Below are 13,421 nucleotides of genomic sequence, written 5' to 3'. Positions count from 1 at the left end.
GGTGGCTTTACTTCATAAACTGCGCGCTCGCCCCTAAACGTAAGTTTGCGAACTATACTATACTATGGCGCTGCATCTCTTGCGCGTGCAACTGGCAACGCAGCGATCTCCCGCGTCTGGGCGGCCAAGCGCGAGCCGCCAAGATAAAAGAATTGAACTATAGGTCGCCAAGTGCGTCGGCAAGGCGGCGACCGTCAGTGGCGGGACAGCCGCAGCATCCACCGCGTCTTCAGTTGCTGTGTCGCAGCTGTCCCGACACTTCCATCGGGGCGTCTGCTTCCGCGGCACCAGGCACTATCACAATGTCATCCTCGACGTCATCAGCCCTGTAGCTCTCAGTACAGATGCGGTGTTCCGCGACGGATCCTCCGACGTGCACGCAAGTGGTGTTGGCACAAGAGGAGGGACGTCACCCAGGACGCTTGCGGGATGGTTCGACGCCGCCGCGTAACGATGACGTGAATCTGTCGTAGGGTGAGGTGGTGGAACATTGCCGACTTTGTACATCGGGTATGTGGTCAACTTGTCGTCCCATTTTCTGAAGATTAGCTTCCGAGGGCGCACGGTTCCACTTACCGGTGGTTTCGTGAGTATTGTTGTTTATGTACATGCTGTTCTGTGTCGGAATGGGAACTCTTGTCCATCGCCTCCGTGCCGGATGGAAGAAAGTCAGAAGTCGGTACAACGGAAGACGTCAGATCCATCTCCATGTCTCTGTCAGCGGTACTAGGTACGCGAGTGTTTCCTCCCGGCAGTGCCTCTGGTTACAGTGACGTGATATGTGTCGCAGTAGTCTCCTCGAGGGTAGTCATCATCTGCGACGGGTCGTGTGGGTCGTGCAGTAGAACTGTGGACGGCACAGTGGAGGCGGCGTCTGGGCGTCTTTGGGTGGTGTCTGTACAATCCAGCGCTGGAGACAGTTTTGGCGCATATGCGCTATCTGGCAGCAACCAGTGCAGGTATGGGGCTGCCCGACATACATAACGATGGCCCTGAATACAGCTGTTACCAAGTAAAATGTCACATGCTTCACCAATTCAGTTTTCAGTTGACGCACGCCGTTGAGTACAGGGTAGGTCACAAAGGTTTTCCATTTTTCAGTCAGGTGATGAGTGCATTGCCATACGGCTTAAAAGCTGACATTACGACGTCCGGCGGGACCTCGAACGCGAGTTCGGAGACCCTGATCGAACGCAGGCCGACACCTGCGTTAACAATCATTACATCACCTGCGTGTCCTTCGGTTTGCTTAAACTTCAGGTTTCGCGTGTAGCCACTCACGATTTCGGTACATAGTTCTTCAGTGAGCATCTTCACATATACGTTCCCAGTGATGGAAAGGTGGATGACATTGATATCCTGCGCATCCACGGGCAGATCATCCCGTATAAATTACTCAATCTCGTAAGATGTTGGTCGTGCGTATTCTGCTTGGAATGCGATATTGATTGTTGTCCGGTGATAAGTGTGTGCCGTGGCTCTCTCCTAAGTGGGATTAAGTACACGAAACCGCGGCGAGAAGTAAACAACGAGCGCTCTAACTCCACAACAGGGGCGCAGCAGGCGTTCACGTCTCAAGGCTACGCGAGCCGAACTTACTTAACCACGACGCCATTTGTCTCTGGGTCTGTTATACTCGTATATTGCAGTTCTTGTTCTTGGACAGTTATGTGTTTGCATTTTGCGTTGTTTTCGTAGTTCAGTATACTTTCTTCCTATTTTCGTAATTAACATAAGTTCAGTTTTTGACAATCTGTCCACTGGGCCCTTTCACTACAAAATCTGAGGGGGGAGGGGGATGATATTGATTTGCACGTGTAATCATCAAGGCGCATCTGACAAAAGCTGAAGAGTTTGGGCGTTGAGAGAGGATCGGTAGAGACAGAGCTACGAAAGCGAAATAGTTCGTGGAGGGTTCAGTTCAGTGCTTATTGCGTTTTGCCTCGAGATAAGATACACCACTGGCAATTACAATTGCTACACCAAGAAGAAATGCAGATGATAAACGGGTATTCATTGGACAAATATATTATACTAGAACTGACATGCGATTACATTTTCACGCAATTTGGATACATAGGACGTCTGTCCGTAATAACGGCCTTGATACACCTGGGTATTGAGTCAAACAGCGTTTGGTGGCGCGTACAGGTACAGCTGCCCATGCAGCTTCAACACGATACCACAGTTCATCAAGAGTAGTGACTGGCGTATTGTGGCGACCAATTGCTCGGCCACCATTGACCAGACGTTTTCAGTTGGTGAGAGATCTGAAGAATGTGCTGGACAGGGCAGCAATCGATCATTTTCTGTATCCAGAAAGGCCCGTACAGGACCTGCAACATGCGGTCGTGCATTATCCTGCTAAAATGTAGGGATTCGCTGTGATCGAATGGAGGGTAGTGCCACAAGTCGTAACACATCTGAAATGTAACGTCCACTATTCAAAGTGCCGTCAATGCGAAAAAGAGGTGACCGAGACGTGTAACCAATGGCACCCCATACCATCACGCCTGGTGATACGCCAGTATGGCGATGACGAATACACGCTTCCAATGTGCGTTTACTGCGATGTCGCCAAACACGGATGCGACCATCATGATGCTGTAAACAGAACCTGGATTCATCCGAAAAAATGACGTTTTGCCATTCGTGCACCCAGGTTCGTCGTTGAGTACACCATCGCAGGCGCTCCTGTCTGTGATGCAGCGTCAAGGGTAACCGCAGCCATGGTCTCTGAGCTGATAGTCCATGTTGCTGCAAATGTCGGCTAACTGTTCGTGCAGATGGTTGTTGTCTTGCAAACGTCCCATGTGTTGACTCAGGGATCGAGACGTGGCTGCACGATCCGTTACAACCATGCGGATAAGATACCTGTCATCTCGACTGCTAGTGATACGAGGCCGTTGCGATCCAGCACGGCATTCCGTATTACCCTCCTGAACCCACCAATTCCATATTCTGCTAACAGTCATTGGATCTCGACCAACGCGAGCAGCAATGTCCCAATACGATAAACCGCAATCGCGATAGGCTACAATCCGACATTTATCAAAGTCGGAAACGTGATGGTACGCATTTCTCCTCCTTACACGAGGCATCACAACAACGTTTCACCAGGCAACGCCGGTCAACTGCTGTTTGTGTATGAGAAATCAATTGGAATCTTTCCTCATGTCAGCACGTTGTAGGTGTCGCCACCGGCGCCAACCTTGTGTGAATGTTCTGAAACGCTAACCATTTGTACATCACAGCATCTTCGTCTTGTCAGTTAAATTTCGCGTCTGTAGCACGTAATCTTGGTGGTGTAGCCATTTTAATAACCAGTAGTGTAGAACTATGAGTTTAGAGATGTACTTACGAAACTAAGTTAGTTCTGCAGCGAGAGTTTGTAAACACATACGATTACTAAAGAAAGCTTACAGTGATACTAAAAATTTCATCGACAAGCTACGCCATTTTAAATTAAAGATCGGTCATTAAACTACTTATCTTCCCTCTGTGACATACGCCAATATTACATGTTTCTGTAGGCGGAAAAACTATCTTTCTGTTCATATTGTGGCGTCTTGTAAATCAGGACGGATGATGAGGCGAGGGTAAAGTTTGTTAATAAATAAAAATTCTGTAATATTTATTTGATATCAGGAAGAACTAGATGAGGTGGATCTCATATCAGAATAATTCCAAATGGTGCAGTGGGAAACGTAGGCCTTACTAGAACCTGCCAAGATGGTTTCGATTAATACATCATTCGAAAAGAAATACTTCAGTAGTCGACACACCAATAGAGACCTACAAACACAGGAAAAAGAAAAGAAGTATTGGGAAACAGTAAAATATACGCTTATCTAAATCAAGGGAACATTACCTGACCTCTTTAGATAAAACTCAAGTATGTCAGAGAGGCGGATTAAGAGAATATGTAAATGAAAATTAAACAAGGACGCTGAAATGTTACCACTACGATAATAAGCTGTTAAATTAAACATGTGTACAAAATCGAATCAATCAGAAATGCCGGGTTCTAATTCGCTAAAGGGACATGGCTAAACTAAGAACAGACGGAAAACGCTAGAAACGTAGGTGAGCCACAAGCAGAACCTTTAAAAAAATAAACTCGTTTCTAAAACATATACAGTGAACAGCCAGAAGATTTTGTTCACCGACCTACTATTGATATAAACTCGTCCAGGAGATAGCAGCGTCACCTAGCGAGGAATTTCTGCCAGTCAGACACACACACGGTGGACGTACTATCATGAGTATTTGAGAAACTACATGACTCGTTAGTTGTTCGAGGAGTCCTGTAGTCAGTGTCTGCAACAAGTGCGGGTGAGCGTTTAACTTAATAGAATAGCAAGACCTGCATGTCCTAAATACTATTCATTTCCAGCTGTTGCTAGTAAAATCGGCATCCCAAATGGTTCCGGCGCTTTCTATATATGGTCGTTGTCCAGCTACTTGTGGTAAACTTTTCCCAAAGAGGACACGGCAAGTGCCATAGCTTGATTCTCCAGCAACTACGCTCAGTGGAAGAGGAGCCAAAATAAGAGATCACGTTTCTCAGCTTCTCCATATATATTAGACCGTTTACGAAAAATAGAGATGGTCAAAGTTTTCGAAGCAATTTTGTATCTTTTAGCGTGCGATGAGCTGAGCTGAAGTGGTGTCACAGTTAATAGCGTCCAGTATTTCCAATTTTACGTCCTATGTTCGAAACCGGATTGTTGATTTTATTTACTGTATTTTTTCCATTTGTTCACCCATGTGCAGAGCATGTTATTACATGGATATTTATTACCAAATTATTGGTTGCAAGGGCATTATATTAGTTGTAAAATTTGACTCGGTTTCGTAGTTACGCTCATACATTTGTTGTAAGGGTGTTTCAAACGTCGACGGCAAAACTCCGGGAATGGACTCCCTCATGTAAGAAGAAGATGCAATGTCCAGGAACCAGAGCTCTAAAATGCTCAACATAAGAGGTACGAACACCTCTGCATTATTGATTCTGTGAAAGAAATTTCTCCTACCGCAATCTCTTCAGTTTTCATATTTTGGGAGGAGGTAGTATGGAGCGAAAACAAGTACGTATAGTAAACAAGTGCTCTAAAATGCTTGCCTTATGAGCTATGAGCACTTGTTGATCTTCGTTACTGTGATATCCATCTCTTCTACTGAGCAAGTACTCATAGTTCGTAAGGTATGCATTTTACGGCTTGTGTTTACTGGATTTTTTTGTTGTTTTAGTACAGGCTAGGACCTCCCAAGAACAGAAAAAGGGAACAGCTTACAGTAAAAGACAATTGCTTCGCAGGATCGAAGACGAAGAAGTTCTCGTAGTTCTTCCGATATGCATTTTAGAGCCCACGTTTACCACACTTATTTTCTTCTTCCTGTATGAGGAACCCATTACTTAAGATTTGCCGTGAAGTTTTTATATAATCAGTATAACGTGTACATAGTAATTTCATGGCCTTTAAATTCTCACATTCTTCTATTTAATTCTTATATCAGTTCTTAATTCTTATATTTTACTTTTAGGTTTTTAAATTAGGAGCATTTGGTACGATCCCTTGGATTATTCCGGTCGCAGGAACATTCGAAACACAGAAATTCGGAACACTACGATTGTCGTGTGAAGGCAGGTTTGCCAAGGCGACATTCTTTCGTATGAATTTCACTCCGAAAAGAAACGTCGTTAACACTGCGCAAAACTGCACGTGTTGGCCGTAATTTCGAAGCAAACCGAGCATCATGGATCATGTTTCCGAGATGTGGCGCTTGTAGTTTATTGTGTACACTACAAAAATTTCACCAAAATCAGTTTCAATAAATCTTCCATTCGTTTGTTTTTCTTTCTTTATTTTATTATTCATTCACCGGATGCACAATTAGAAGACAAATAAGGACAGTGCTTTTTCACTATCAATGGGAATACTTTTTTGTGGTTATTTTCTACGGATATTGGTAGAGTAATGAAAACCAAAAATAGTTTCGAATACGGGGCGCAAATTGTCCAGTCGTGGCACCGATCACTATACCACCGCTTCAATTGAGCTACCTATTCGCGAATAGGCGCAGAGAAAACTTTGAACGTCGTTTTCTCAGTTACGGTCTAATATCTGCGGAAAAGGCGAAACGCGTGTTGGCTCATGGCAACGCTTCCACTGAGCGGAGTGTCTGGGAAATTGGTCCATTGAACTTACCTTGTTCCCATCGTCACTCGAAGCAATATTCATTCCCAGCAGTTGCAAATACCATCTATCTCCCACATGTCTACTGGCATTTACCATTGGATGGCCTTTCTCCAGCTAACGGTGGTAAACACTGAGAGCTGTCAGTGGCAGTCTTCGATTAAGTAAGTGCGGCGTAGCTCGCTGATGCCCCGTAGCGATACGTGAAACGGGTCTTTGGTTGGCTGCAGGGAAAGGGGATGTAAAGCGGCTTTGATTACATATCGAGACTTCGTGCTGGACAGACACGATATATACGCTCAATAGCACTTATTTACGTAACGATCCAGCTAAGCCATGGAGCGCCACACAACATACACTCCTGGAAATGGAAAAAAGAACACATTGACACCGGTGTGTCAGACCCACCATACTTGCTCCGGACACTGCGAGAGGGCTGTACAAGCAATGATCACACGCACGGCACAGCGGACACACCAGGAACCGCGGTGTTGGCCGTCGAATGGCGCTAGCTGCGCAGCATTTGTGCACCGCCGCCGTCAGTGTCAGCCAGTTTGCCGTGGCATACGGAGCTCCATCGCAGTCTTTAACACTGGTAGCATGCCGCGACAGCGTGGACGTGAACCGTATGCGCAGTTGACGGACTTTGAGCGAGGGCGTATAGTGGGCATGCGGGAGGCCGGGTGGACGTACCGCCGAATTGCTCAACACGTGGGGCGTGAGGTCTCCACAGTACATCGATGTTGTCGCCAGTGGTCGGCGGAAGGTGCACGTGCCCGTCGACCTGGGACCGGACCGCAGCGACGCACGGATGCACGCCAAGACCGTAGGATCCTACGCAGTGCCGTAGGGGACCGCACCGCCACTTCGCAGCAAATTAGGGACACTGTTGCTCCTGGGGTATCGGCGAGGACCATTCGCAACCGTCTCCATGAAGCTGGGCTACGGTGCCGCACACCGTTAGGCCGTCTTCCGCTCACGCCCCAACATCATGCAGCCCGCCTCCAGTGGAGTCGCGACAGGCGTGAATGGAGGGACGAATGGAGACGTGTCGTCTTCAGCGATGAGAGTCGCTTCTGCCTTGGTGCCAATGATGGTCGTATGCGTGTTTGGCGCCGTGCAGGTGAGCGCCACAATCAGGACTGCATACGACCGAGGCACACAGGGCCAACACCCGGCATCATGGTGTGGGGAGCGATCTCCTACACTGGCCGTACACCACTGGTGATCGTCGAGGGGACACTGAATAGTGCACGGTACATCCAAACCGTCATCGAACCCATCGTTCTACCATTCCTAGACCGGCAAGGGAACTTGCTGTTCCAACAGGACAATGCACGTTATAAAATAAATAAAAAATAAATTTTTTTTTGGAATAAAATATTAATGATTAATTATTCTGTATGTATGATGATTGGTTGTAATTGGTATTTGCTTATCTGGAACGTGGACGTTTAATTATTCGGTATCAGACGCTTGACAATGGCTATTTGGAAAAGGCAATGTAACTCGTAGTTGACCGTGAAAGAAAACTGAAATAATCGGACTTCGTAATTAAATCGTTTCCAAAGACTGCTGCGGTAGGTACGGACTCATGATCTAATCTCAATATTACAATGATTTGCCAGCCATGCCAATACGTCGTACAGAGGTGATTGTCTACTAAACATAAAAAAGTTACACAGTTAGTTAAATCAGATATATTCAATGAAATAGCCTACAGTTCATAATCCTACTTACTTTTATAAATATAAATTCATTACGGAATCGAGTGCCTAGTGTGGTTGCAACTCGCAGTATTCCTCTATAACATGAAAATATGGCGGTGTGCCAGACAATAAAATAAAATACGTGCTTCTCGCACCACTTCTACCTGAGCTCTCTCTTCTCTTAATCAGACATAAGAGTAACGTAATTATTCTTTTGTCTTTATCAGCGACACAGCGCTGCAGTTGTGTGCCATAGGCTTTATTTATTAGTCACTGATTATTTATTTAATTAATATTTCGCGTTTCCGCGGAAACTCACGCTCGGCATGCAAATGTGCCTTTATATTGCCCCCTGAATTGCGTGGCGAAAGGACACACCTGCAGGCGAGCAATTCACCTAAAGGCACAAGAAAATCTAAGTTATCTACAACTATTCACATGACTTACATTACACACATTATACACATTATATACAAAATTTGAATGACGCGGGTGCGCCGTAAAAGTTCTTATGTTGGCAGATAGAGTGCGCGCATGCGCAGAAGCGTCTGTGTGACTCCGGCAGTGCCGTTATATCATACAGTTAGATCACGCGGCACAGTAATGCAGTTCATATTGTTCGTGTGCGCGCGTATCTTAGTCGTTGCACAAAGAAAATATTCAACCAAGATTACATATAAAGGCTACATTCTATAACAGGTAACTTAGTTTTAAATTTACAATATTTGTTATATCACAATACAACTCAGATTGTTGAATGTTCTTAGTTACATAGTATTGTTTTGAAATACTTCAAAGAAAAATGTCCGTATGTTTCAGGTGCGTCGACCTATTCACATCGTGTCGTTATTACAGTTCATATTCATCTGCTGCACAATAATTTTTTCACAGGTTAGTATCATCGTTGTATAACAACGTGATTAAAACATAAGCGTGTCCATTTCCATTTCCATTATAGTCGTTGTGATGCAGTTCGTTGTGACTAAAAAACATTGTTTATTACAGATCTGACGTGACCCGTTAGTAATTGGTCCACGTGCAGTTCGTTTTTTACATTCCGTGGAAGCTTGGTTGCAGAACCTCGGACGGCACATAGCTGGCGTGGATCCTTGGACAGTCCAGGTAAGAGTGTCCGTCACATTTCGAGAACATTTCATTCCCTGAAGTTCCAACCAAAATTCTTCCACCCGTCGTGTTGTTTTCTGGACAGGCACTTTGTGTCCGTTTAATCCAGTTAACATCTTGAAGTTAGGTACTGTAGTATTGTCACTAGACGATGCACGAATTATGCACTTCACATTTTCAGTTTTTTGCTGAATATAGCTCACCTAAATGTTCGTAGTTATTAATCAAAGAAATGGTTCATCGCGTTTACATAGGTACGATGCATAATGAATGTCATTAACAGTTTCTTTCACATAGGTTTCTGCGTAGTTGCAGAGTTAGTAATGTTCATTAATGTCCGTGAACAATGGTTCACTATGCAATGTCCTTTTGGCACTCGTTTTGTTCAAATTTATTTTACATAGTAACAGTTACATTATACATCATTGAAAGAGAAGAAAAAAAATATAAGTAATCATACATACACACGTCACATATTTTCATAGCATAAACATAATACAGTTGCACATAAACATGTTTACATCATTATTACATAGCTATGGGTTATTACATTGTGTCACATTTGATTACATGAATTGCAGATAATTACGTCCTCTTTAAGGGTTTTGCTGGGATTTTATCGATGTTTATTTTGCGATGTCATCTGAAATTAAGATAGGTTAGACACAACATTCATTACATCAGTAGGCAAGACCAGGCATTTTCACTACTCAATAAATATTCAAAATAGTAAGAGAGAAAATGTTTGATTCCTCGCGTTTTGTGCGTGTGTGTATAGTGTCTGTGTGGCCTTGACTACTGATAGATGCTTTTCGTGTTGAGAGATGTGCGTCTAATCTATTTCTCAAAGTAAAAGTTCGCTTCACAGATGACGTCTGTCGGTTCGTCAGATGTCACACCAAGTCAGTGATACCCACAGTCACAAATGTTCCGTGAAAAAATTAATATATCATTCACTGCTACGTAAACATAAATTTTATTTTAATATTCCGTCTTCCAGGTGGTGGCGCGCGCTGAAAGAAGAGTTCTTCTGCCTTCAACTGCGTCACTGGAACCGCTGAAATGAAAATTTCTATACTACTTACTATCTGTGTTGTAGCAATAGAGTTTTTTGGAGTTCCTTAGCAATGTTTTGATGGATGTGACTTTGACATTATTCCGCATGAAATGCTCTAAGATCTCGGTGTGCGTATAGCCCAATAATTTTGTTAGTTCTACGATGTTGTAACAAATACGCACCAGGATGCGGTATGTTAACAATTATATAAGGTCCTTCATATAGCAGACGCCACTTAGCGTTGCGTCGTTTGAGTGCTACAGATTTATGATGAGTACGAAGTAGTACAAGCATTCCTACCTCGAATTTTTGTTTTCTTTTTATTATGTTTCTGTGATGTTTGTTTCGTATCTGTGCGTGATGTGTCAGCGTAGTCAAAACTTCTTTTATTTTCTGTTCAGGTGTGATTTCCTTGTCTGACAACTTAGGTAATGGTTCTATCCACTGATCGTTCTGTTTGCAATTGAACATGATCTCGTTAGGTGTGTAATTTGTATCGTAAATATTTAAGTTATTGTGTACGTCTTCGAAAAGACTTAGGTAGGACACCCAATTAGTATGTTTTGATGAAATATAGGTCCTCATGAATCGGTTTAATTCTCGGAAAAGTCTCTCAGTCGCGTTACATTGTGGACTAAACTTTGAAATAGATATACTTTTAATGTTATTGTCCTTCAAGAAATTTCTCCATTTGTACCCAGAGTAGTATGCTGCATTATCTGACAGAATTGCTTTAGGTTTTCCCACGTGCGACAGGTAATCACTTGAGAATCTTCGTATTATAGCACTTGCAGTGGCGGATTTTAAAGCATAAAGTTTTACATGTTTAGAAAATATATCGTAAAAAGCCAAGATATATTTGACGCCTCCAGAGCTTGCTGGATGCGGTCCACTGATGTCAGTACACAGAATTTCCAGGGGTTTACTGGGTAAAATAGAATGTAAATCTGTCTTTGTGGATAAATTCTGAGGTTTAGATTTTTTGACATATGACACATGTTTTCAGTTCCCTGTAAATTTTTCTTGTCATATTGCTAAAATAACAGTATGTGCTGAGCTTTGCTAAACACTTCTTCGTCCCATAATGACCCCAAACTAAGTGTGTGTGCCAAATTAGATTATGTTCAGACTCTTTGGGAATGCATACACACCAGTTAGTAGCATTTGGATGTCGGTGATAAAATAACACATCATTGTGTAACTTGTAATACTTAGTCAAAGGATTATTGTGTTTTTCTACCAGTAATGTTATTATCTTATACCAGTGAGGATCAGATTTTTGTAATTTAGCCATGTTTCTGCACATATCAATATAATATTGGTGATACTGCTTGTCTTGCATTAAGAGAATCCTGTAGTCATTTATATTTTCTAAGTCACTGTTGGTTTCATTCATACCTTGTGGAAGTCTAGACAAAGCGTCGGCAATGGTGTTGTCCTTACCTTTTATGTACTTAATTTCAAAAGAGTAGTTCTGAAGTGTAACTGCCCATCGTGATAGTCTAGGATGTACAAGTTTACAAGTTAACAAAAATGTCAGGGCCTGGTGGTCGGTGTAAATTACTGTATGTTTTCCAAATAAATAATAATTGAATTTCTTGAATGCCCATACTATGGAAAGTGTTTCTAACTCAGTAGTGGAGTATGTACGCTCACATTCAGATAGAGTACGACTCGCAAACCCAATAATTCTTATCTGTTCCTTATCTTTATTCTTTACAACTTGAAATAAGCAACATCCCAAACCAGTACGTGAAGCGTCACAAGTCATACAGAAATCTAAATTGAAGTCTGGATGGCTCAATAAGTTTGCATTCACTAAAGCATGTTTAATTGTATTAAAGTCATTCTGGCACTGTTCCGACCAGGTCCAAACTTGATTCTTTCTGAGTAGATTTAGCAGATGTTTACTGTTCAAAAGTGGTTGTGGCAAAAAACGTCTGAAAAATGAACATAGCCCAAGGAATGATTTTAACTGCTTTTTAGTTCGAGGACTAGGAAAGTTTCTGATAGCATCTAATTTACTGGGATCAGGACGTATGCCCTGTGAATTAATGATATGTCCTAAATATTTTATCTCACTGCAACCAAACTTTGATTTTCTAAGATTGGCTGTGACTCCAGCTTGTGCAAATTTTTCTAAAATTCCTTGAAGTGTGTCAAGGTGTTCATTCCAAGACTGTGTAGCTATCAGTATATCATCAACATAGTGTGTGACTGTCCCAACTAAATCATCGCCAAGCACGGTATCCAGGGCTGTAATGAATACCCGAGAACTGACATTCAGTCCGAAAGGTAGAACACAAAACTGATAGGTTCGCCCCCCGAACATAAATGCAGTATATTTCCGAGAATCAGGAGTGATACTCACCTGCCAAAATGAATTAGCGAGATCTATTGTGGAAAAATACCTTGCATCTAGAAATTTCTGTAATTGCTCTTCTAAATTTTCGGGTTTTGTGTGAACTGGTAAAATTATTTCATTAATTGCTCGTGCGTCTAACACTAACCTAATGCTTCCATTTGATTTTTTGACAACAAGTAGAGAACTACAGTAAGGTGAGGTGGATGGTTCAATGACCTTCCAGTCTAACATTTGTTTTAATTCTTGCCACACAGCAGGTCGTTGAGATAACGGTACGTTATATGTCTTGTGGTAGAAGATCTTGTGAGGCTTAACTTCAATCTTGTACGCATACGTGTTGATAACACCTATTCGCTTGGCAAAAACTTGTAAATATTTGGATAACACTTCCTGTAGTTTTATACGTTCATGTGCACTGAGAGCTGTAGCTTCATTTATCTTATGATCAAGCAATGTTTTCAAGTCCATTAGCTCTGTGTCAAATGAGTGTGTGTGCGTGTCTTGAATGTCATTGTCAAGTACTAACTGAACCTTGTACCCTGTACAGTGTTTGTCATGCTTTAGAGTTCTCCTGTCCAAATCAATAATAATTACACTGCCTTTATCATTTAAAATACATTTACCTTTGGAGAAGTCTATAATGCAGTCCTTCTCGCTCATAATATCTATTCCTAATATGCAATTTGTCACAAGGTTTTGTACAACCAGGAATGGCCATTGTACGGTTCCATTACCTATTTTAATGTTTACAAAAACTTGCTTCGTAACCCTACATGACTTATTACCTAGTGCAGTAGTTATTTTACAGTTTTGGGCAGGAAACTCAGGCACAGGTTCCAATTCACACATCTTTTTATAGAAATTAAAAGACAAAACGCTCACAGCTGCACCTGTATCTAGAATAATAGTAGTTGGAATCCCACCTACTACACCAGTGGTAGATGCTAAAACAATTTCATTTGTGT

At 42.5% G+C, this 13,421-nt stretch overlaps 1 protein-coding gene across 1 annotated transcript in view; it reads left to right on the top strand.

The window, feature by feature from the left end:
• Window positions 1-250: 250 nt before the first annotated feature.
• LOC126252181 (coagulation factor IX-like) overlaps window positions 251-13,421 on the top strand; it is a 145,195-nt gene continuing 132,024 nt past the window's right edge. The window contains exon 1 of the mRNA XM_049953051.1: window positions 251-510. The gene's annotated coding sequence lies outside the window, so the exon portion shown is untranslated. The remainder of the gene's footprint in view (window positions 511-13,421) is intronic.

This window comes from Schistocerca nitens, chromosome 4, assembly GCF_023898315.1.
Source record: "Schistocerca nitens isolate TAMUIC-IGC-003100 chromosome 4, iqSchNite1.1, whole genome shotgun sequence".
In the NCBI taxonomy this organism is placed as follows: domain Eukaryota; kingdom Metazoa; phylum Arthropoda; class Insecta; order Orthoptera; family Acrididae; genus Schistocerca; species Schistocerca nitens.
This window is presented reverse-complemented; position numbering and strand designations above follow the sequence as displayed.